This window comes from Pinus tabuliformis, chromosome 1_2, assembly GCF_031772625.1.
Source record: "Pinus tabuliformis cultivar Carrire ecotype Pingquan chromosome 1_2, CPIR1, whole genome shotgun sequence".
In the NCBI taxonomy this organism is placed as follows: domain Eukaryota; kingdom Viridiplantae; phylum Streptophyta; class Pinopsida; order Pinales; family Pinaceae; genus Pinus; species Pinus tabuliformis.
The window spans coordinates 395,289,794-395,312,342 of record NC_142298.1 but is presented as its reverse complement, the minus strand read 5'-3'; the positions used below and the strand labels follow the sequence as shown (position 1 = coordinate 395,312,342).

The window sequence follows — 22,549 nt, the reverse complement described above, 5'->3', positions numbered from 1 at the left end:
ACACATCTAAATTATGAAATGACTAGCGCTACCTTGTTTAAGCTGCATATTTCAAAATCCTCATTAGACCGTTTTACATCTTGCCACTTCAAAACATAGGCATTGTGAGTTTGTCCATAACTGCACAAGCAAGTCAAATGAAATGAAATAATTACTAATATACCTGAGAAGCAAGAAATAAGAAATAGAAATGTAAACAATGTACAAGAGAAAATTAAGATGAGGGGGTACCTAATGCATCTCCAGTACAAGCAGATAATATAATTGTGAGAAAGTTATGAATATATTTTTCCAAATGCAACAGTTAAGCACTAGAGAGATTCAATTCACCTTTTCAAATATTAATTGCTTGCAGTAACTTACTAGCTCTCAAACATGGTAAGAAGTTCGATGGCCAGATAGTCAAAATTGGAATGCCCTTCAACTCTTTGAAAAAATGTTGTAGGCTTCCATGAAGCTAAAATATATTACATTTATTAGTTTTCACTCTACATGCAATCATGTTGGCCTCATTGATGCATGCCACCATTATTGGTCCATGATTCATGATCATTGTATCCAATGAAAAGTAGACCATTATGTCTGCATGATTGACCTTCTTGGTCATGTTGGAACCTTGGTGATGCAAAGGAAAATATTTACAATTTCTCATTTAAGTCTATAAATTGTATACGTGTCTGCATGATTGACTGCTTGGTAATTTAAGATGAATTTTATCAACCTTTCTTCTTCCAGTGGTTAAATGCTTCCATTGATATTAATGATTAAATAGTTGGATTACTAGACCCATTATACATGTGCAAGAGACTTAGAGTACGTTTTCATTTTTGTCAATTATCATAGTATATGTGTAAGTCAGTAGGGGCTTCAAATATTGTTGTAATACCTAGTATTCTGCCCAGTAAATATTAGCTTCCATGTCTACATACATGATTGATTATTGTCCTTCGTATAATATTCACTTGTCTTGTTTAGATTTCACACATATTCAAGAACAAGTCATAAAGCTACCAACCAATCAAGGATTATAATACATCCCTGAGGCTCCCGCATATCTACAACTAATATGTAACTGTGAACACCATACCTTTGGTATGGTAAACATGGTATGTATAACTTACATAATGCATATATATGTAACGTAGGCCCAATAAATTATTCTAAGTGCCAAGACTATACTTTTGTTTCTTTTGTTGGAATTACTCTAGATTCAATAGCCCACACAAGGTTCAAGGTCTCTTCTCTCAGGTTTATGTTGTGTATTTTTAATGGCGTAGGTTCATATTGATTACCAAGCATACAACTTATCATCGACAATTTCCATCCCATCATTTCAGGTTAGGGTCCCGAAAATTATGATAACGATACACTTACAGGTTGAGTATAAGTTTTAAGACCAATTATGCGACATGAACCTCATTACACACACAGTATAAAACATTGTACTATTAAAGTGACCATATAAACATTCATATTTCCTAGATTCCATAGCATTTTTTTTCTAGGTTAAGACTAAACTAAGTACCCACGGAGAATTGAACCAGTGACCTATCGCAAGGAGTGCCTTAACAGCGCACCCATTCACCGTCAATCCAAAGCCCCGTGGGCCCTAGATTCCATAGCATTATATCCACTAAAATATTATATTTCTACACTACCAAGTTCATGCCTTAGAGAAGGTTGTATATTATGGCCTTCAAGGTGGGCCAATAATTTAGTGTGACAAATGAAACCAATATAACCTCATCAATAACGTAAGATTGGTCATCTTACCATGAAGTCAACTACATAAAATAAACCATGTTCTAAACATATCATATAGAACATCAAGTTAATTAACATGAACATGAGGACACCACACTCAAGCACCCAATAATCAAAAATAGATTTTATAACATGAATTTTCATGGCATATACTAAATGGACTACATACTTATCTAGAAGTATGAACTGGAAACTTAGTCTAAGACTTTGATTTTCCACCAAACCTTAGATTAGGAAACACTATGGTTTTTCTTACAGCCCAATCACCCCTGTGCAAGATTCCAGGGCGTGGAGGGAAAATTCTCAAAGGATTAAACCGATGTTTCTTAGATGAAATAGGGACTCTAGAGGTTCACTCACCTCCACCCACCAGCTAAAAACAACAATCAACTCTGCATAGGGGCCTTCAACAATTTACCAATTCCACCAATAACTACCAACAAAGTCGATGGCTTCTATGTGCTTAGCCCTTTCAAACCTTTGGTGCATACCTAAAATGATATGGAATTCCTACAGTAATATCAACTAAATCTATTGGTATAGAAATGATGGATATCCTTATTAAATGGAAAATCAATGGTTGTACTAAATTATTCTCATATTAGTTTTGACTCATTGTTCTCATTTGAAATGTCTGTGTACAAATTATCATCTGAAATTTCCAACCCTTAGCTTTCATCTCTGTCATAGATAACATGCTTCTTCCTCTAGGAATGATTTGTGACTACCCTAATCAAATAATCATAGTTTACCAATTCCAAATTGGGATTTTTTCCACTCTATTGAATCAAGAATGAATATGCTTCTCCAAAACCCCTGGCTAAGAGCATCTACTTATGAAGATGATCATAAGTACAATACAAAGGTTTGATCCCTTCATATTTCATTCTATCCATGAACTAAAGTGAACCTCCAAGATCCCTTGTCTTGTAAGGATAATTAATTGTTATACCATATGTAAATGCATCCGGTTGGTAGCCACTATCAACCATGCTCTTAAGTACTTTAGCTACCTCTATGAATAATTTTCTATGACAAATCTTACTAAAAATGAGGTAATAGTTCATTAAATCAGGAGGATGACTTGTGATCTTCATCATCTCAAATATAACATGTACCTTATCCATCTGGTCATTCAGATAATTTTTTTTTATAGGTGGACTAAAATTGACCACTATTAATCCACAATTAGCACTTACCTTTTCTTTTTCCAATATGAATAAAGCTACATTGGCATGATTCTCTTCATAGACAATCGCAATAAGCATTTCATAAGTGTATCTTCTAGGAGACAAATATGACTTATCAATAATTTCAATGACTTTATTCAACATATTTGAATCATCGTGCCAGGATGTGGTAAAGGAAAATGTTTTCACAGAATAATTGTGACAAGTAGGTAACATATCTTCTAAAATAATTTTTGGGGTTCAAAGTGCTTAGAGTGGCTGAGAATATTGGTCAAAGTGTTATAGGTTAAAGTGTTGTGCATGTATCTTGTTAGGATATTCCGACACATAGGATATAGTTAAGTTCAACTTGGTCTAGTATAGAGTTAGGTTAGAGTTAGGTAAAGTGTGTTTCTTTACCGTTGTACATTTTGTAACTTACAATCCGACGGTCACGATATGTAGTGATCCGACGGTTCACTCTCACCTCGGTATTACCGACACTTGATCTGTGGCTTGACACCCGATTGGTCCATGAGTTCTATTTAAAGCGCATGGAGGGTCATTGTTCGGGTAATCCGTGCATGAGAGAAGCTTATGTAAATTTTCATTCTTTGATTAATAAATTGCCTGTAGTACCCACGTTGGGACAGGCCGTGGACTGTTTCCCTCCTTGCACTTTGAGGGTTTTAACCACGTCAAAAATACTGGTGTATTGATTTGAGATCTGGTTGTGAGCGGTGTCCTTTTGGTATTCTTTCTGAGGAACTTACCCTGTAAATTCCTACATGGTATCAGAGCTATTTGAGGGCCGCGTCCGTTGGTGATCCAAATCTGAAGCCGGTAGAACTGCATGCGGCTGTCGTTTCCTAGATCTGCTGTTTCTGACTGCTTTCGGGCCGAGAGGACTGCTCTGTTGCGTTCAGAGCATCTGTTCCAGTGAGGAACCCCTTTCGTTTCACGCGAAAAGGTTTCCGATAGCCCTAGCTGCGTCATTTTTCAGATTGGGAGGTATACAGTGTTTTTTTTTGCAGTTTACTGTTATTTTCTCTCTGCTTATTTCGGTCTCAGTTTATTTAGCCTTTTTTTTTAACCGGATCTATACCTTTCATTTCTACGTATGCTCTTTGCCCTGCGACTCTGTGCGATCTGGGCAAATCAGAAACAGAAAGGAAGGATTTTTCTCATGCGTATGCTCTTTTCCCTGCACCTTAGTGTGATCTCAGAAAATCAGAAACATTGAGAAAAATATTTAGTTTTTCGGCTAAAGCTAACTTTGAGATTTTTTTTAAATTTCTAGTTTTTTGGCTAAAGCTAACTTCGAGCCGCAAGGTTCGTTTTTCTTTGCATATTCGTGTTGGGTTTTGTGTTTTGTAGGGAAAAAGAGCTTTCTCAAGGCAAGCACGCAAACCAAGGCCCCCCCCTCTCTCTCTCTCTCTCTCTCTCTCTCTCTCTCTCTCTAAAATTTTTTGTATAGATCAATTGGTTCAAAGCTATTTTAAGAGAGTAGAGGTCTTGGGTTCAAGTCTCCATTTTGTGGGGGCGATTTTTTTTCATTCCCGCACATTCGCGCACTTTGCCGGCAACGTCAACAATTTTTTTTCAAAAAGCCATAACTTCTTCATCCGGAAGCCTTTTTCAGAGCCGTTTTTTTTAAAACCGCCTATTTTTTCGAGATCTATCCATTGGAACACTTACTTTCAGCATCTTCAGCTTTAGTTTTTAAAAAAATGGAAAGTCCATGCCAAGTCATTCTTGACAGCACTAACTACTTCCAATGGGTAGCCTACATGGAAGATTTACTTAGAAGTAAAGGTCTCTACAGAATAGCCACAGACCAAGAGAAGAAACCAAAAGATGAAGACAAGGCGGCAAAATGGGAAAATAGACAAGATCAAGCACGTGGTTTGATAGGGATGTCTATTTCTCCTGATCTTAGATTCCACATTGTAGAACTTGAGACTCCTCATGAAGCATTAGAAAAACTTGCTAAAGTTTTTGGGATTAAAAATGAAATTAGAGCCCATCAATTTGAAAATGAGCTGCTTACTTTGGATCCTAATAATTTTTCTTGCATTGAAGATTTCTTGTCCAAATTCAAGACCCTTAGATATCTCTTGGAAGGTGTTAAAGTTAAGAAAGAAGATGGTAACCTTATTTATTCCATCCTTACTAAGTTGGGACCAGCCTACTCTGTATTTGTTTCCACTTTCCATTCTACAAGGGAAGCTTTCATTTGTCAAGGACAAGACTACAAGGCCCCTTCCTTTGACTCCTTTTGTGATTCCTTAATAAGAGAACAAGAAAAACTCTTACACCTTGGTCTTCTTAATCTTGGAAACTCTTCCACGAAAGCGTTAGCCGCCCAGTAGCAACCAAATTCAAAGAATCCTAAGAAGTCATATCCTCAAAAGAATGGTCCTAAACCATCTCGGCCTCAAAATGAAAGATCATTTCAGCAAAATGATAAGACCAATAAAAACAAATGGAAGAAGACTGATAGACATTGTAACTTTTGTAATCGAGATGGCCACTTAGAATCTAAATGCTTTAAGAAGATGGAAGCCTTGGAAGCCGCAATGAAGAAACATAACATCCATGTGGAGCCTACTTCAACTTCAACTTCTGGAATGGCACTTTCTGCATGTCATTATCAATCATCTCAGTCTGGTTATGCATTAAATGTATCTTCTTCTTCTTCTCATTCTCATGAGTGGCTCATTGATTCTGGAGCCTCTTGTCACATGGCCAAAAACCAAGCCATGTTTTCTTCTTTAAATGATTGTAACACCAAAAATATATATATTGGTGATGATAGATCTCTTAATGTTGTAGGGACTGGAACTGTTCATCTAGACAATGGTCAGTTTAATGATGTATTATGTGTTCCAACCTTATCCTGCAACCTTCTATCTGTCTATCAGATAACTCATTCAGGTGAAGGTAAAATTGTTGAATTTTCACCTCATGATGTTGTAATCAAGGATCTAAAAGATCCTAAACAGATTCTAGCTACTGGTCTTGCTGATGATTCCAAAAGGTTGTATAAGTTTCACAACTTTGGGTCATCAAATCTTCCCTCAGTATTTGTTTCTCATAATGATGAAGTGAGCAAACTTTGGCATGAGCGATTTGGTCACTTAAACTATCGCTCCCTTCAGCATCTATGTAAAGAAAATATGGTGACAAGTCTTCCTATGGTATCTTGCAGAGATGGTGTTTGTTCCGGATGTGTACTCGGAAAACATCATTGGGACAGTTTTGACAAACGTGCCTCTTGGCACGCCTCAGCCCCTTTACAGCTTGTGCACAGTGATTTATGTGGTCCTCTTCCTGTTGCTTCATTCTCTGGCTGCAAGTACTTCTTAACTTTCATTGATGATTTCTCCAGACGCACTTGGGTATACTTCTTAAAACTCAAGAGCGAAGTATTTAACACTTTTTTGGCCTTCAAAGCCTTTGTTGAAAAACAATCTGGACATCAAATTCTTAAGCTAAGAACTGATAATGGTGGAGAATATGTTAAAAACACATTCATCAACTTTTGCACCGAAAATGGAATTCAAATGCAACATACTGTTCCATACACTCCACAACAAAATGGTGTAGCTGAAAGGAAAAATCGCACCTTAAAGGAAATGGCTAATTGTATGTTGCAATCTAAAGGACTCAGTCTTAGTTTTTGGGCCGAAGCAATTAATTGTGAAAATTATATAATCAATCGCACTCCTACTAAGGTTCTAGAGAATATCACTCCAGAAGAAGCTTGGAGTTCCATTAAACCAGATGTAAGTCACTTTCGTGTGTTTGGAAGTGAAGCATGGGCCCATATTCCAGATGAAAAGCATAAAGCTTTAGAACCTAAAAGTGAGAAATGTACTTTTGTTGGATATTCTGAAGATGTAAAAGGTTATAGACTTATTCCATTTAAGTCCAAAAATGTTATCATTAGAAGAGATGTAAAATTTGATGAAAATAAATCGGCCTGCGAGCCTAGTCCGGCGGATGTGCCACCTCTTCCTATCTCTTCTACTTTTGAAAACATTTCTTCTTCAGATGATGAAAGCGAGGATGATAATCCTCCCCCACCTTCTCAGGATCCTCAACTTCCAAGATGGGTCCGTGCTACTTGGGATGCAGCAGGTGATCTTGCCGGTGATCCTACAGATCAGCGACGTACACGTTCTCAGTTTGAAAGAGCCTCTTCTTTACTGGCTCAAGCTCCAGTAAATCATGATCCTGACACTTTTGCAGAAGCTTCAGGCCATCCACATTGGGAAGCAGCTATGAATGAAGAATATCATTCATTGATGACAAATGATAAATGGGATCTTGTTCCTCTACCAAAGGGACGCAAACTTGTTAGATGTAAATGGGTTTACAGAACCAAGTATGGACCAGATGGGAAAGTTGATAAACATAAAGCTCGTCTCGTTGCTAAGGGCTTTTCACAGGTTGAAGGCATTGACTACACTGAAACCTTCTCCCCCGTTGCCAAAATGAACTCTATCCGCCTTGTTCTTTCCCTTGCTGCCTCTTTAAAATGGGAAGTCCATCAGATGGATGTTAAATCTGCCTTCTTGCATGGGGACTTGCAGGAAGAAATCTATATGGAACAACCCATTGGCTTCATACAAACAGACTCCAGCCTTGTTTGTCGACTTAAGAAATCCCTTTATGGCCTCAAGCAAGCTCCTCGGGCTTGGTATGCCAAAATGGATAGCTTTCTTTTAGAATCTGGCTTTTCTAGGTGTCATTCTGACAATACTGTCTACACCAAGAAAGTGGGCAACTCTCTTATCATCCTTGTTCTTTATGTTGATGATCTTATTCTTACTGGTAGTGATCCCAACCTTATAAACCATGTGAAGTCCAGCCTTAAAAAGAAATTTGAAATGACAGACTTAGGACACTTACACTATTTTCTCGGTCTTCAAGTCTTGCAATCCCAGGAGGGTATTTTCCTTTCCCAGTCCAAGTATGCTTGTGATATTCTTCGTCATTTTCACATGGAAGACTATAAGCCAGCCCCTTCTCCCTTTCAGTCTGGAGTCAAACTTTCAGTCTCTTGTACTTCTCCTGAAGTTGATGCTACCTTATACCGTCAACTTGTCTGGAAAACTCTTGTATTTAACCCATACTCGTCCTGATCTTTCCTTTGCTGTTGGCCTTGTTGCTCGTTTTATGCAAAACCCCCGTGAAAGTCATTGGAAAGCAGCTAAAAGAATACTTCGTTATGTTCGAGGTACAGTACAGTTTGGGATTCATTACAGTGCCAAAGCAGCTCCTCTATTAGTTGGTTTCACTGATTCTGATTGGGCTGGTGACCCTGATGATCGGAAGTCTACTGCCGGTTATGTCTTCACTCTTGGTTCAGGACCTATTACATGGGCTTGTAAGAAACAGGCTGCCATTTCTCTTTCGTCAGCAGAAGCAGAGTATCGTAGTGCCGTGGAAGCTAGTAAGGAAGCCTTGTGGCTTCGTCAGATCCTATCAGAGTTTGGCTTTGAGCAGCAGCATCCAACCACACTTTGGTGTGATAATCAAAGTGCCATTCAGCTATGCAAAGATCCAGTCCAGCATCAGCGCAGCAAACACATTGAACTACACATGCACTTCATCAGAAAGCTCATTCATGACCATGTTCTTGAAGTGCAATATTGTCCAACAGATGATCAGGTTGCAGACATCTTCACAAAGGCTCTCACAGAGGCGAAGTTCACTAAACTTCGATATATGCTTGGAGTTCAGGAAGTTGTCACTAAGGGGGGATAGGCTCTAGTGCCTCCTTCCTTCTCCTATTGTGTCATATTTGTAAATCCTTCAATCCTATCCCAAGTTGTTCTTAAGGGGGGATGTTAGGATATTCCGACACATAGGATATAGTTAAGTTCAACTTGGTCTAGTATAGAGTTAGGTTAGAGTTAGGTAAAGTGTGTTTCTTTACCGTTGTACATTTTGTAACTTAAATTTCCGACGGTCACGATATGTAGTGATCTGACGGTTCACTCTCACCTCGGTATTACCGACACTTGATCCGTGGCTTGACACCCGATTGGCCCATGAGTTCTATTTAAAGTGCATGGAGGGTCATTGTTCGGGTAATCCGTGCATGAGAGAAGCTTATGTAAATTTTCATTCTTTGATTAATAAATTGCCTGTAGTACCCACGTTGGGACAGGCCGTGGACTGTTTCCCTCCTTGCACTTTGAGGGTTTTAACCACGTCAAAAATACTGGTGTATTGATTTGAGATCTGGTTGTGAGCGGTGTCCTTTTGGTATTCTTTCTGAGGAACTTACCCTGTAAATTCCTACATATCTTGGTTGTAGTTTGGAAAATTGGAAAAAAAACTCAAGGCCTCGAAGCGAAAAATTAGAGAAAAATTGCATTGTAAGATATTGTAATTTCAAAATCAATCTAGGTTGTTCATTAGGCAGAATATTTGACAGTAGAAGTTATGTTAATTTAGGGTTTTTCCCTAGAAGGAAACCCTTGGTTTATATAAGGAAAAAGTGTTTTGTGGATGTGTATTATTCAGTGTGAGAAGAAGATAGGAGACTATGTGAGATCTAAGAGGAAGTTACAATAGATTTGTTGTAGGTTGTACCCCTTCATTTTGCTAGATAATATAAAAGGAAGGACTGGTTGTTTTTCCATGGACAAAACCCAAATTGGGTGAACCACGTATATCTATCTCTCTTATTTATTATTTTATGTGTTTTTTCTCTGCAAAATTTTATGTGTTCCATTGCTCAGTTATTTAATTTTTAACAAATGGTATTAGAGTTGAAGGTCTATTTGGTTGATGTACTCACATGAATGAAGGGTTCTTAGTTCAAGTGAGAGAAATGGCAGAAGACGGTAGGTTTAGGGTTGAGAAATTCATCGACCAAAAATGCTAGCTCTGGAAGATGCAAATGGAGGATTATTTGTATCAAAAAGATATTTACATGCCATTGAGAAGAAAAGAAAAGAAGCCAACACTACAATAAAAAAGGTCATTAGTGAGGATCATGCTTGTGATAGACCATTAAGGTCCATCACCAATGTCACATATGGTGATGGTCCTTAAAAAACCATTGTTGTAAGTGTATATAGTGATGGTCCTTTAATATTTGTCACCAAAACCATTTTCAATGACACTTTTGGTGAGGGTTGTTAAAGACCCATCACTAATTCTCTCTTTGGTGACTCTTTCGGTGAGGGTCGTTAAAGACCCATCACTAATTCTCTCTTTGGTGACACTTCTAGTGACGATCTTTTATTGATCCTCACCAATGATATTTTTGGTTACTTTTAGTGATGGTCAAAAAATGATCATCATCATTGATCATTCCACTGAGTTTTTGATGATGTTATGTGCCTATTACTATATGTTGTGTCAAAATATAACGTTTTAAGACCATTATTGTGGATTCTTTTCATTGTGTGTCCAAGGCCATAGTAGTTAGAGTTAGTTAATTTGTTAAGAAATAATTAGTGTATCACTTTCCTCAAGCAATGAGAATATAACTTTCCTATGATTCAACACATGATTAACCTCTATTAGGTTTATTATCTAGAAAATTCCCTTTAGATAAAGTTCCATTAGTGTGTGTAGGAACTATATTATTTAATACATAATAAAGCTCTGTTAATTCTATTAATGAGAGAGACCTAACACTCCTCAATAGTCCTGGCACACATTAACATGCTTTGGCACACACTAACATTCCTTGACACCTCACATGTCTTGGAACATATTTGTACCTAGAACATCTTGCCATGACTAGGATGCCCAAGCACATTTTGGCATGCCCTAACATAATATAAAACTCTCCTAGCATGTGTTGGCATGCCCTGTAGTCCCTAGCATGCCCTAGAACACCTTGGCATGCATTGACATACATTAACACTTGGCACACCTTGACACTTGGCATGTATCAGAACCTATTATTAGTGTGCTAGCATGCCCCTTTTGAAAAAGAAAAATTCTTGACTTATTAACCCTCTTATATGTTCATTTTCTTGCATTTTAGATTGTTTCTTCCTTTTGTTTACACTCCTTGACACATATTGGCATACCTTGGCACCCTACACATCCTAGCATGTCGTAGCACTTGGCATGTCTTGGCATGCCTTGGCACTATTTTCCACATGTTAGCACACCCTGGAACTCCTTAGCACACTCTGGCACTTCTTGAAATGCCTTGATATTCCCTAACATGCCTTACCCTTGTGTAGCATATCTTTTCACTCCCTCCTTGGCATGACAACTAGCGCTCATTGACACTCCCTCGCACACCCTCTTATTCATTCACTTCCATGCATTGTGACCTAGTGCTCCCTTGTGTTGTCCTAGTACTCCCTAACACTCATCAACATGCATTGACACTCTCTAGCACACCTTAGCACTCTTCGACATGCCCTACCACTTCATATCATGCATAACCCTCAATAACACACATTGGCACTTAGCACGTGTTGGAACTTGGAAAGCCTTAGCATCTATGGCATGAGTTGAGATGCCTTGGTATGATTTGGAATGGTTTAATACTAAATTTATTTGAAATAAATTATTGGAAAGTAGATTAGAAGCAAGAAAGGAATATTTGGCACTTAGAATGCACTAAGACTTGGCACCTAGTGTTTGTGTGCCTAGCATACCCATCTTGGGAAAGGTAAATTGATGACTTATTAACCATCTTATGCGTTCATTTCCTTGTAGTTTAACTTGTTTCTCCATTTTGTTGCCTTGACAGTCCTTAGCACGCATTGTCACACCCTTTCACATCTTCGCATGCCTTAGCACTTGGCACATCTTAACATGTTTGACATGCCTTCACACTATATAGCACATTTTAGCATGCCCTAGCATTCCCTAGCATGCCTTGGAACTCATGCCCTCACAACTAGCCTTACATTTTTTCACGACTTGGGAACCCAATCAAGTCCTTGGCTATTATAGTTTATGTGACATTGGCCCCCTTAAATTGGAACAACTTGACCAATTTCACCTACTAAAAGTAGACTACACCTTGTTCACCTAAGAACTTCCTATCACTTATCTTAGGCCACTCATGTCCAAGCTCAACTTGTCCCACTTAACTACTTACCAAGACAAGGATCACATTATTAAAAATAGAAACAAGAAATCCTAATTTAATTTGTCCTTGAATTAAATTAGGAATTAAATCGAAATTCTATTATCATAGCAACTTGTAATAGTTAACTAAGTTAATTTGATGTAGTTGGCTTAGTAAATTCGAGTTGGAAGTCTATCTAGAGTCATGTAGAGTGATTCTTAAATTTTAGGTGTCCAGGTTGAGTTCTTTTGAGTCGTAATTAATTAAATCAGTCTAACTGAGTTATAGTCAATTAAAATAGTTCATACAATTGGAGGAACTAGTAGGAGGCCTAGTAGTGGGGAGCAGCTTCAGTGCAACTTCACTGCTCCACCAATTAACTGAAGATTCACTCATAAATAACTCATGCATGTTAGTTCAAAGGAATACTTAGTTGAGATTAGAGTTCAGGGACAGTGTACTATCAATTGTATAATTTTCCGAGTTGTATAGATGGTGCATACAATCAATAGAAGGCCTATGATGGATTTTGTAGTTGTGGTGAGGGACCTTCCCCATTAAATATGGGCTAATCCTCTTAGGAATTGCATAAGGAAGTAGGGGATTGGTAGGCAACAAATTTGGCTAAGTATTGGATTGAGTTGGTTTATGAAGCAGAGAGATACATTGTACTTGTGTAGGAATTGTTTGGGTAAGCATTGTATTTTCTTCTTAGATCTTCTGGTTAATGCAATATGGATAGTCGGGGTTTTGATCAGTTGCTTTCCCCAGAAAAATATTGTGTTATGTGCGATTGAAATTCTTCCTTTTTTGCTTATTGTTTTCATCGATCAATTTTGATTTCCGCTAATGAGTAGAGTGGATTCTTGTATTTTTTTTTAGCATATCACATAAGCAGTTGAATCAACAAATAAAAAAATCCACATGGTTCGGAGCTGAAGACATTATAGAAGAGGAGAATATGAGTTTTTTGTGTAAGTGAAATCGAATTTGTAGTTTCATACTTCAGAGTTAGCAGGATTTCATTCTACAGTTTGTGACTTGAGTATGCCCTAGAGGGCAACTAGAATTACATATCTTGGAAGGAAAAGATGGAGCCAGTGTTGGAAGAAAACAGACTAAAGGAATTCATAGATCATGCTATTCCGAAGCCTTCAGCATGTGATGCTAAAGATCTAGTTAAATGGAGAAAGTGTGTGGCAAAGGCGAGAAGGATTATCATAGAAGGAGTTCGAGATCATATTATCTCAAATCTCCATGGCAAGGAAACTCCATTTGCAATGTGGAAGACATTGACGAACCTATTTCAAAATAGCACTGACCACAGGAAGCTGACACTAAAGTACAAGCTCAAAAAGATCAAGATGGAGAATGGAGACTCAATTCTGAAGTACTTGACCAAGTTCACCCAATGTCAAGATGAGCTTGGAAGTGTCAGGATTACTATTGCAAAAGATGATATGGTGAGCCTAACACTTCTAGGACTTCCCAAGAGTTGGCACAATTATTAGGACTCAGTTAATGGGAGGGAGAAACTACTATAGTGGGATCGATTATGGTCTGACTTGGTATAGAAAGAAATTCAACGGAACACCAGAGATGGATCCTCATCAAATCATGATGATGAGGAGAATTGTGCCTTAGTTGGTAAGGAAAATAAAGGGAAGGGGAATTCATCCCATTCTAAATCAGATTCTTGTCAGGGCAGCAAGAAGAAGGACATGTCAAAAATCAAGTGTTTTCACTGTCACAAGCTAGGACACTTTTCCACAAAGTTTCCACATAAGAAGGCCAATAAGAATCCCTCAGGAAGAGCGATAGGTGAAGCTTTTGCTTCATAGTTCAATCTAGATTTTACCCTCATCGCTTGTATGTTGTCATCAGTGATGGGTAATGTGTGGTACCTGGACAGTGGAGCTTCTTTCCATATGACTGGTAATAAAGTGATCTTCAGTAACTTGGAGGAGAAGGATCTCCAGATGCATATCGAGATGGGTGATGATGAGAGGTATAACACAACTAGAATTGGTACATTTACCTTTTAGTGGGAGTCTGGTTCTCCCATCACTTTGCGATATGTTATGTATGTTATAGGTTTGAAGAAGAACTTGGTTTTTGTTTCCATGTTGGAGGGTAGAGTCTATGATGTGACATTTAGTAAGGGAAATGCATTCCTTCATTACATAGCCAAAAAAATGTGTGAAACAGATAGGGGTTTGAGTGAAGAACCTCTACAAACTGGAGGTAGAAGACTAAGTTTCTTTGAACACTAAAGGAGAGAAGGTGAAGAGTCAAGACATCAGTGAGTTGTGTCACAAAATATTGGATTGCTTGCATCATGGTGCTTTGAATATATTCCAGAAAATTTCTACAGTGCTTCCCAAGGGTACACGAGAGCAGAGAGACACATGCAAAGGGTGTACATTAGGGAAGTACAACAAATATTCCTTTCATGCCAAAGACAGTCGAGCACAAGTGATCCTTGATCGATTTTACTCACATATGTCTGGATCGTTCTCAACAACATCCACTGCCAAGCACATGTATTATGTAATATTTTTTGATGATTTTTCTTGTAAGCATTGGATTTTCTTCATGCAAAAGACATATCAAACATTCTCTAAGTTTGGTGACTTTAAAGCACTTGTCGAGAAATATACTAGGAGGAAAGTTAAAGCTCTAAAAAGTGATAACAATGGGGAGTATGTGTCGAATGTGTTCAAAAAATTTTGTGCATTAGAAGGCATTCGACAAGAGTTGATAGCACGTCATAACCCACAACAAAATGGGGTGGCTGAAAGGAATAAAATAAGTATTGTGGGAGCAGCATGAACGATGTTGCAATATTAGGGCCTGCCATTACAATTGTGGGTTGAAGCATGTAACACAACTATTTATTTGCAGAACAGAAGCCCTCATCAAATTCTTGGGATGAGTACACCGGAAGAGATTTTTTTAGGGAAAAAACTATATGTGGCACACTTCAAGATCTTTCTTTGATCAGTCTACTGCCATGTTACAAAAGACTCATGGAAAAATCTAGAGCCAACAACTAATTTGGGCATATTTTTGGGGTACACTAATACACCTCACAACTATCAGTGTACCTGTCGACCAACAGGATGACAATGGTTCACAGAGATGTGAATTTATATGAAGAGAAGGCCATGAGATGTTTCCTTGGGAGGGAGTTTCAACTACATGCAGTTGAGGAGATTTTAGCTCCAAATGAGGAATCTCATGTGATGTAGAGTAGCCACATGCAGAGGAGCGGGGAGTGGAAACACCCACTCATGTAGAGTCTTCCAGAGATGGGAGAAAGCACACCAAAGAGACTGAAAAGTTATTGGATGATTCTACAGAGAATGTGAGAGCACCCCACATCACAACGCAGGCAGATAAGGTCATCAGAGAGGTACACTAGCTACATGGTTTCGATGAGCGGGAGTGTAGAGATAGAGCCATCCTCTTTTGAGGAAGTAGTGCAGAAAATAGTTTGGGTTGATGCGATGGTTGAGGAGTATGACTCCATTATCAAGAAAAATGTTTGGGAAGTGGTCCCAAGACCAATAGAAAATTTAGTGGTGAGTTCTAGATGGCTTTACAAAGTAAAGCAAGTAGCTGATGGTACTGTGGAGAAACACAAGACCAGGTTTGTGGCCATATGTTTCTCTCATGTGGAGGGGATTGATTATGATGAGACTTTTTCTCCTATAGCAAGGTACTCATAAATCATATCTATTCTAGCACTGTTAGTGCATATGGGATGGAAAATACATCAGATGGATGTAAAGACAACATTCCTCAATGACATGATTGAGGAAGAGGTATATGTTGAGCATCCTAAAGGATTTGATACCTTCAATAGAGAGTCGTGTGTGTGAAAACTCAATCAAATGTTGTATGGACTGAAACAAGCACCTCATGCCTGCTACACTAGGATCGATAGCTATTTCACCAAGTTGGGATTCACCAAAAGTGAAGCAGATGCGAACCTTTACCATATTGTGGTTGAAGGTAAATTGTTGATTATTGTTTTATATTTTGACAATTTGATTATGACAGATGATGATAAGTTGAGCATGCCTTGCAAAGAGGATCTTGCAAGAGAGTTTGAAATGAAGGACTTGGGGCTCTTGCACTAATTTATAGGGATGGAAGTATGGGAAGGAGATGAGGAATTGTTTGTCTCTTAGGTCAAGTATGCCAACACGATACTGAGTAATTTCCACATGGAGAGTAGTAAACCCATGGAGACTCCTCTAGATGGTAACTGGAAGATGGAGGATGCTACTTCTCATGAAGTAGTGGAGGCTAGTATTTATAGATAACTTGTGGGTTCACTCATGTATTTGGTGAACACATGACCAAACATGTGTTATGTAGTTAACCATCTTAGTCAAACTATGGTTAAGCCAACCAAACTGGTTTAAGAGGTAGCCAAACATGTTTTTAGATACCTCAGAGGCACCACTCAGTTTGGTCTTTGGTACGGACGGACATAGGGAGTGAAGCTTGAAGGCTTCAAATATGCAGATTGGGTAGGGAGTCCATCCGACAAGAAGAGCACATTAGGTGGGATCCTTAGTATTGGTTCAAAAATTGTTTCTTGGTACAACGAGAAGCAGAGATCAGTTGCACTTAGTTCAGCAGAAGCAGAGTACATGGCTACTAGTCAAACACCTTGTGAGCTAATCGAGATAAGGAAGATTCCCGTTGGTTTGTTTGGTCATCAGATGGATCCAAGAATGATTTATTGTGACAATCAGAGTTGTATCAAACTCTCTGAGAATCCAATTTTTCATGATCGGTCCAAGAATATTTATATCCGGTGCCAACATATTAGAGATTATGTGCAGAGGAGAATCATGTTGCTGGAGTACATTTCCACAGAGGAGCAAGATGCATATATTTTGACAAATGCCTTGTCAATATGAAAATTTGAGTTTCAAAGAGGTAGGATTAGGGTAGTAGATAATCCCTTTCTTGTTGAGAGGGAGTGTTAAAAATAGCAACAAGAAATCCTAATTTAATTTGTCCTTGAATTAAATTAGGAATTAAATTGAAATTATATTCTCATAGCAACTTGTAATAGGTGACTAAGTTAATTTGACTTAGTTGGCTCTGTAAATGCAAGTTAGAATTCTATCTAGGGTAATTTAGGGTGATTCCTAAATTTTAGGGGTCAAGTTGAGTTCTTTTGAGTTGTAATTAATTAACTCAGTTTAACTGATTTATAGTCAATTAAACTAGATCAAACAATTGGAGGAACTAGTAGGAGGTCTAGTAGTGGGGATAGGCTTCACTGCTACACCAATTAACTGAATTTTCACTCATAAATAACTCATGCATGTCATTTCAAAGGAAGATCCAGTTGAGATTAGAGTTCAGGGACAATGTACTATCAGTTGTATAATTTTTCAAGTTGTACAAATGGTGCATGCAATCAGTAGAAGGCCTATGATGGATTGCGCAGTTGTAGTGAGGGATTTTCCCAATTAAATATGGGTTAATTCTCTTAGGAATTTCACAAGGGAGTAGGGGCTTGGCAGGTAGAAATTTTGGCAAAGTGTTGGCTTGAGCTAGTTTGTGAAGCAGAGAGATAGATTGTACTTGTGCAAGAATTATTCGGGTTGAACAAGCATTGTATTTTCTTCTTAGAACTTTTGGTTAATGCATTATAGATAGTCAAGGTTTTGGGTAGTTGCTTTCCTCAGAAAAATATTGTGTTATGTGCGATTGAAATTCTTCCTTTTTTGCTTATTGTTTTCATTGATCAATATTGGTTTCCGCTAATGAGTAGAGTAGATTCCTGTTTTTTATTTTAGCATATCACATAAGTAGTTGAATCTAGGAGTAAGAAAATATACACACATCTAGCCATGGCCATAAAAAAACTAAGCAACATAGCTTACACATGAAATATTTCACATACATGTCTAGTTCATATAAACAATAGATCATTAATTGAGAGTTTGCAAGAACCACAATATGCACAAGACACACAAGATATAAGTTGACACAAGTTGACTGCCCCAAAACTTATACACAACAATGTACAATATGCAATTATCTAGAATAGTTTAAAACATGAGCATGCAGCCACAGTATGCCACATCTCATATAAAAATATTAGCTAAAGGAAAAATAGTGTTGTGCCCAGCACAAAGTCTCTCTTTGTCTAAAAATACTATGTCAAGCCCCTTATTGCAACCATAGGATTGCCTCCTACAAATCATATTTTGAACTTCTTCTAACACAATTCATCCTTGGTACACTTGAATTCACTGACACTCCCTGGCATGCACTTTTATTCGTTCCTTTCCATGCATTTTGACCTAGTTCTCCCTTGTGATTCCTTGAAACTCCCTAACACTCTTCAACATGCATTGACATTTCCCGGCATGTGTTAGCACACTTTTTCATTAATTGACATGCCTTGACCTTCCCTATATATCATGCCCTCGTAAATACCCATGCTTAATTTGCAACATGCGAACCCAACCAAGTCGTCGCTTGAATACAAGAGCTTGACCAAGTTATGATTACTACAACTAGACTATGTTGTTGAATTATGTAGCTTGGGAGGTACTCCACAAGCCTATTGAAATGGGTTTGTGTGATTTTGGTCACAACATTCTTTATGGGCAAAGAACCCAAGCGAAGGGGTTTTGGACCCACGATGGGGTTTAAAATATAAAAGAAAATTAAAAAGGAAAATTAATATTTCCTAAGGTCTAAGTCGATAAAAACTGTAAGTTCTAGAGGGTTTGTAAGAGGCCTAGGAAAATATATCTAAGGACGCCTTAGGATGAAGGCAAGAACATCAAGTGAGAAAGACGTCATTTGATCAAGGAGGCTAGGAGAGATGTAGTCCTAAAGTAGGCCGATTTAGAGGGTCGAGTAAGGGTTGCTAAAAGGAGGCCATGATCATCCATAAATAGAAATATCATCATGTGAGGATTCACAAGAATTTCACATACCTGAATGGGTTAGAGCTAGGAATTAGGATGACATATTTTTGGTTCTCTTCTGGAAGATCAAGCTCAAGAGAGGTTTCTCATGAGAATCTAGGCATGTGATTTCAATGGTTTCTCTCTGTGAAGACTGAATCAAATTATGAAATAGAAGAGAGCCTTGAGACCTTATCTTTTGGTGGTTAGTAGGCTGCAATGTCTGTGATAAAGACCAAAAAAAAGGGAGGAGGTTCTACACTATAATTTAGGTCCAGAATAGAAGTATCTGTAGGTGCAATATTGACTGAGTCAACCCTAGTTTGAGGGTTGTAGATATCTGAATTTCGCGTTAATATTCAGTCAAATAAATGCCCAAAATATATGGATCCATATGAGTTAGACCAAGTCTCTTATGGAGGCAAGAGTTTTTGTTTTTTCTATGGGTGGACAGGGTTTGTTATAAATCAATTAGAACAAAAGTATAATGCCCTAGTTAGGGTCATTTCCTAGCATGTTTAGTCCATAAGGTATGCCCTTAAGACTGTGACAAATATATGTAGAAGAAGAGGGGCCGTGACCCTTAGAGTGAGTTTTATCTCTACAATATAGATTGCAGATCTGGAAGATGGTTTGAATAAGTATGTGTGGAGATAACAGATGCAAAGGAGGGTGGAACCTGAGAAGAAGATTGAATAGAAGAAATATGCCATATGAAGAATGGATTGACATGAAGAGGAGTTGATTTTGATGGATTATCCATAGAGTTTTGGATAGATATATGAAGAAACCTATGAACAATTAGTCAATAGACAATTAGTGGTTGATTTGTGACCCTAATTTAGTCATCTATATATTTTTAGGAGGATGATAAGAGGATTAGTTCAGATTTGTTCATAGATTGGACATCAAAGAAATTGCTACACAAGAACAATAATGTTGAGAGGACTCAAATCATTGTTAGGTGGCATATTTGAAGAGCCCTAGAGGAGGGCAGTGTTGTGGGCCCTATATCAGTAAAATAATTGACTATGGTTGGGAAAATTGATGGCAGTCCAAGTGCAATTGGATGGTTGTTAGGTTATTTTCAAAGAAGATCCCTAAGTCATGTACTTGTGAAGGCCTAAAGTAGTAATCAAGTGGGCCATCCAACTAGCCCTTGTTCACTATATTACAGAGGATTGATTCAGTGAGAAGAAGGGTAGCTTCCATATCCCTAGACTTTTCATCTTGGAGCAATAGCATGGTAAATGTGGGAAGACCAAAGAGTTGTTCACAAATAGAGTTGTGAACAACTGATTAAAGACCCTACGTGTTGCATACCTTTAAGGACAAAGGAGGCGGCTAGAGGGCATAATTTATTGAGCCAAGTGCATTAACCTAAAGGAGTTGAGTTCATTGATAGAGTCAAATTAAGAATTTACATAATGGGAGGCAAGAGGACCTTCCAGATGTGTTCAAGACACGTGGAATGAAAGGGTTGTGTGTGGCCACCATCAAAAAGTAGGTCAAACTTTGTCTTGTTCAGGATAGATTGGTTGATCAAAGGACTAACACCAAGACCTAGTTGTATTCCTTGTATCAATGTGATTTTAAAGGGTCACAATCCTTGGTACGAGATATCTAGCATGTTGTATTATAGTTTGTAATATAATGAAGAAGGCTTTGAAAAAGTTAAAAATTGCGTGTGCACTGGTTGATTCTATGGTGTGTTTATATTTCATTGTGCATTAAAGTAGATGTGTTGTGGCACTTGAGTGTGTTTGCATCAAAGATTCTAAGATGAAACCCATATTATCATGCGTTGTGGGAATTAAACATATCCCTTATTCACCTAAGAACTACCTATAACTCATCTTAGGCTACTCATGTCCAATACCAACTCATCCCACTTGAAAAGTTACCAAGACAAGGCTCACATCTAACCGTGGCAATAAAACAACTAAGCAACAAAATTTACATCTTGACATGCCATATCACTTGGCACATATTAGAATTCCTTGGCACTATGTGGCATCTGTTAGCATCTTCTGCATTCCTTAGCATTCTTTGGCACTCCCTAGTACACATTATCACTCCCTAACATGCACTGGCACTATAGCCATCCTTAGCACTACCTAGTATATAACATTGTCACTCCCTCCTTAGCACAACTGAAACTCACTAACACTCCCTATCACACAGTCTTATTCATTCATTTCCATGCATTTTGAACTATTTCTCCCTTATGTTTCCATGGAAATCCCTAACACTCATTGTCATGCATTGACACACCATGGCAGTTGGCACATTTTGGCATGTTGTCCTCGCACTCTAGCATTCCTTGGAACTACCTTGCATACTTTGTCACTCCCCCTTAGCACACCTAGAACTCACGAAACTCCATATCACACACTTTCATTCATTCATTTCCATGCATTTTAAACTAGTGCTCCCTTATGCTTCCCTGGCACTCCCAAACACTCCCTATCATGCATTGGCACACCCTAGCACCTGACACAACTTGGCATGTTTCCCTGGCCTCTAGCATGTGTTAACACTACCTAGCATACATTGCCACTCCCTCCTTAACACGCCTGGAACTCATTGACACTTTTGTCACAAAATATTGTTCATTGATTTCCATGCATTAATTTTACCTAGTTCTTCCTTGTATTTCCCTAACACTTCCTAGCACGCTTTGGCACACCTTGGCACCTGGCACATCTTGGCCGCATGTTACCCTAACACTTTAGGATGCCTTAGCACTGCCTAACATACCATGTATCTCCCTCCTTAGCACACCTGGAACTCATTGACACTCCATGTCACACACTCTTATTCATTCATTTCCATGCATTTTGACCCAATGCTCTCCCAAGTTTCCCTAGTACTCACTAACACTCCTTACCATGCATTGGCACAAATTGACACTTGGTACATCTTGGCATGCTTCCCTAACACTCTAGCAGGCCTTGGTACTGCTTAACATACCTTGTCACTCCCTCCTTTACACACTTGGAACTCGCTAACGCTCCCTATCACATACTCTTATTCATTATTTTCCATGGAATTGAAACTAGTGCTCCCTTTTGTTTCCCTAACACTCCCTAGCATGTGTTGGTGCCACGCCCTAGCACATGGAACATATTGGCATGCCTTTGCACTTGACATGTCTTGGCATGCTTAACATGCCTTGGAACTATCTAACATGTGTTAGCACTTCTTAGTATTCACTGGCACATCTTGGCACACCCTAGTTGTCATTCCCTTATAGATAACCTTACTTTTTTGTGACTTGGGAACCCAATCATGTCATTGAAAAAATAGTGTTGTGCCTAGCCCAAAGTCTCCCTTTGTTTGAAACTAATTTTTCCAGACCCTTATCGCAATCATAGGCTTGCCTCCTACAAATCCTATTCTAAAATTTCTCCTAACACACTTCATCCTTGGGACACATGGAATTCATTGACACTCCCTAGCACACACTCTTATTCTTTCATTTCGATGCATTTTGACCTAGTTTCCCCTTGTGATTCCCTGACACTCCCAAACACTCTCCAACATGCATTGAAACTATGTGGAATTTGTTAGCACGCATTTTCATTCCTTGGCAC

General features: G+C 38.4%; 1 pseudogene; it reads right to left on the bottom strand.

The window, feature by feature from the left end:
* LOC149206023 (pentatricopeptide repeat-containing protein At1g52640, mitochondrial-like) overlaps positions 1-22,549 on the bottom strand; it is a 46,257-nt pseudogene that overhangs the window by 6,113 nt on the left and 17,595 nt on the right.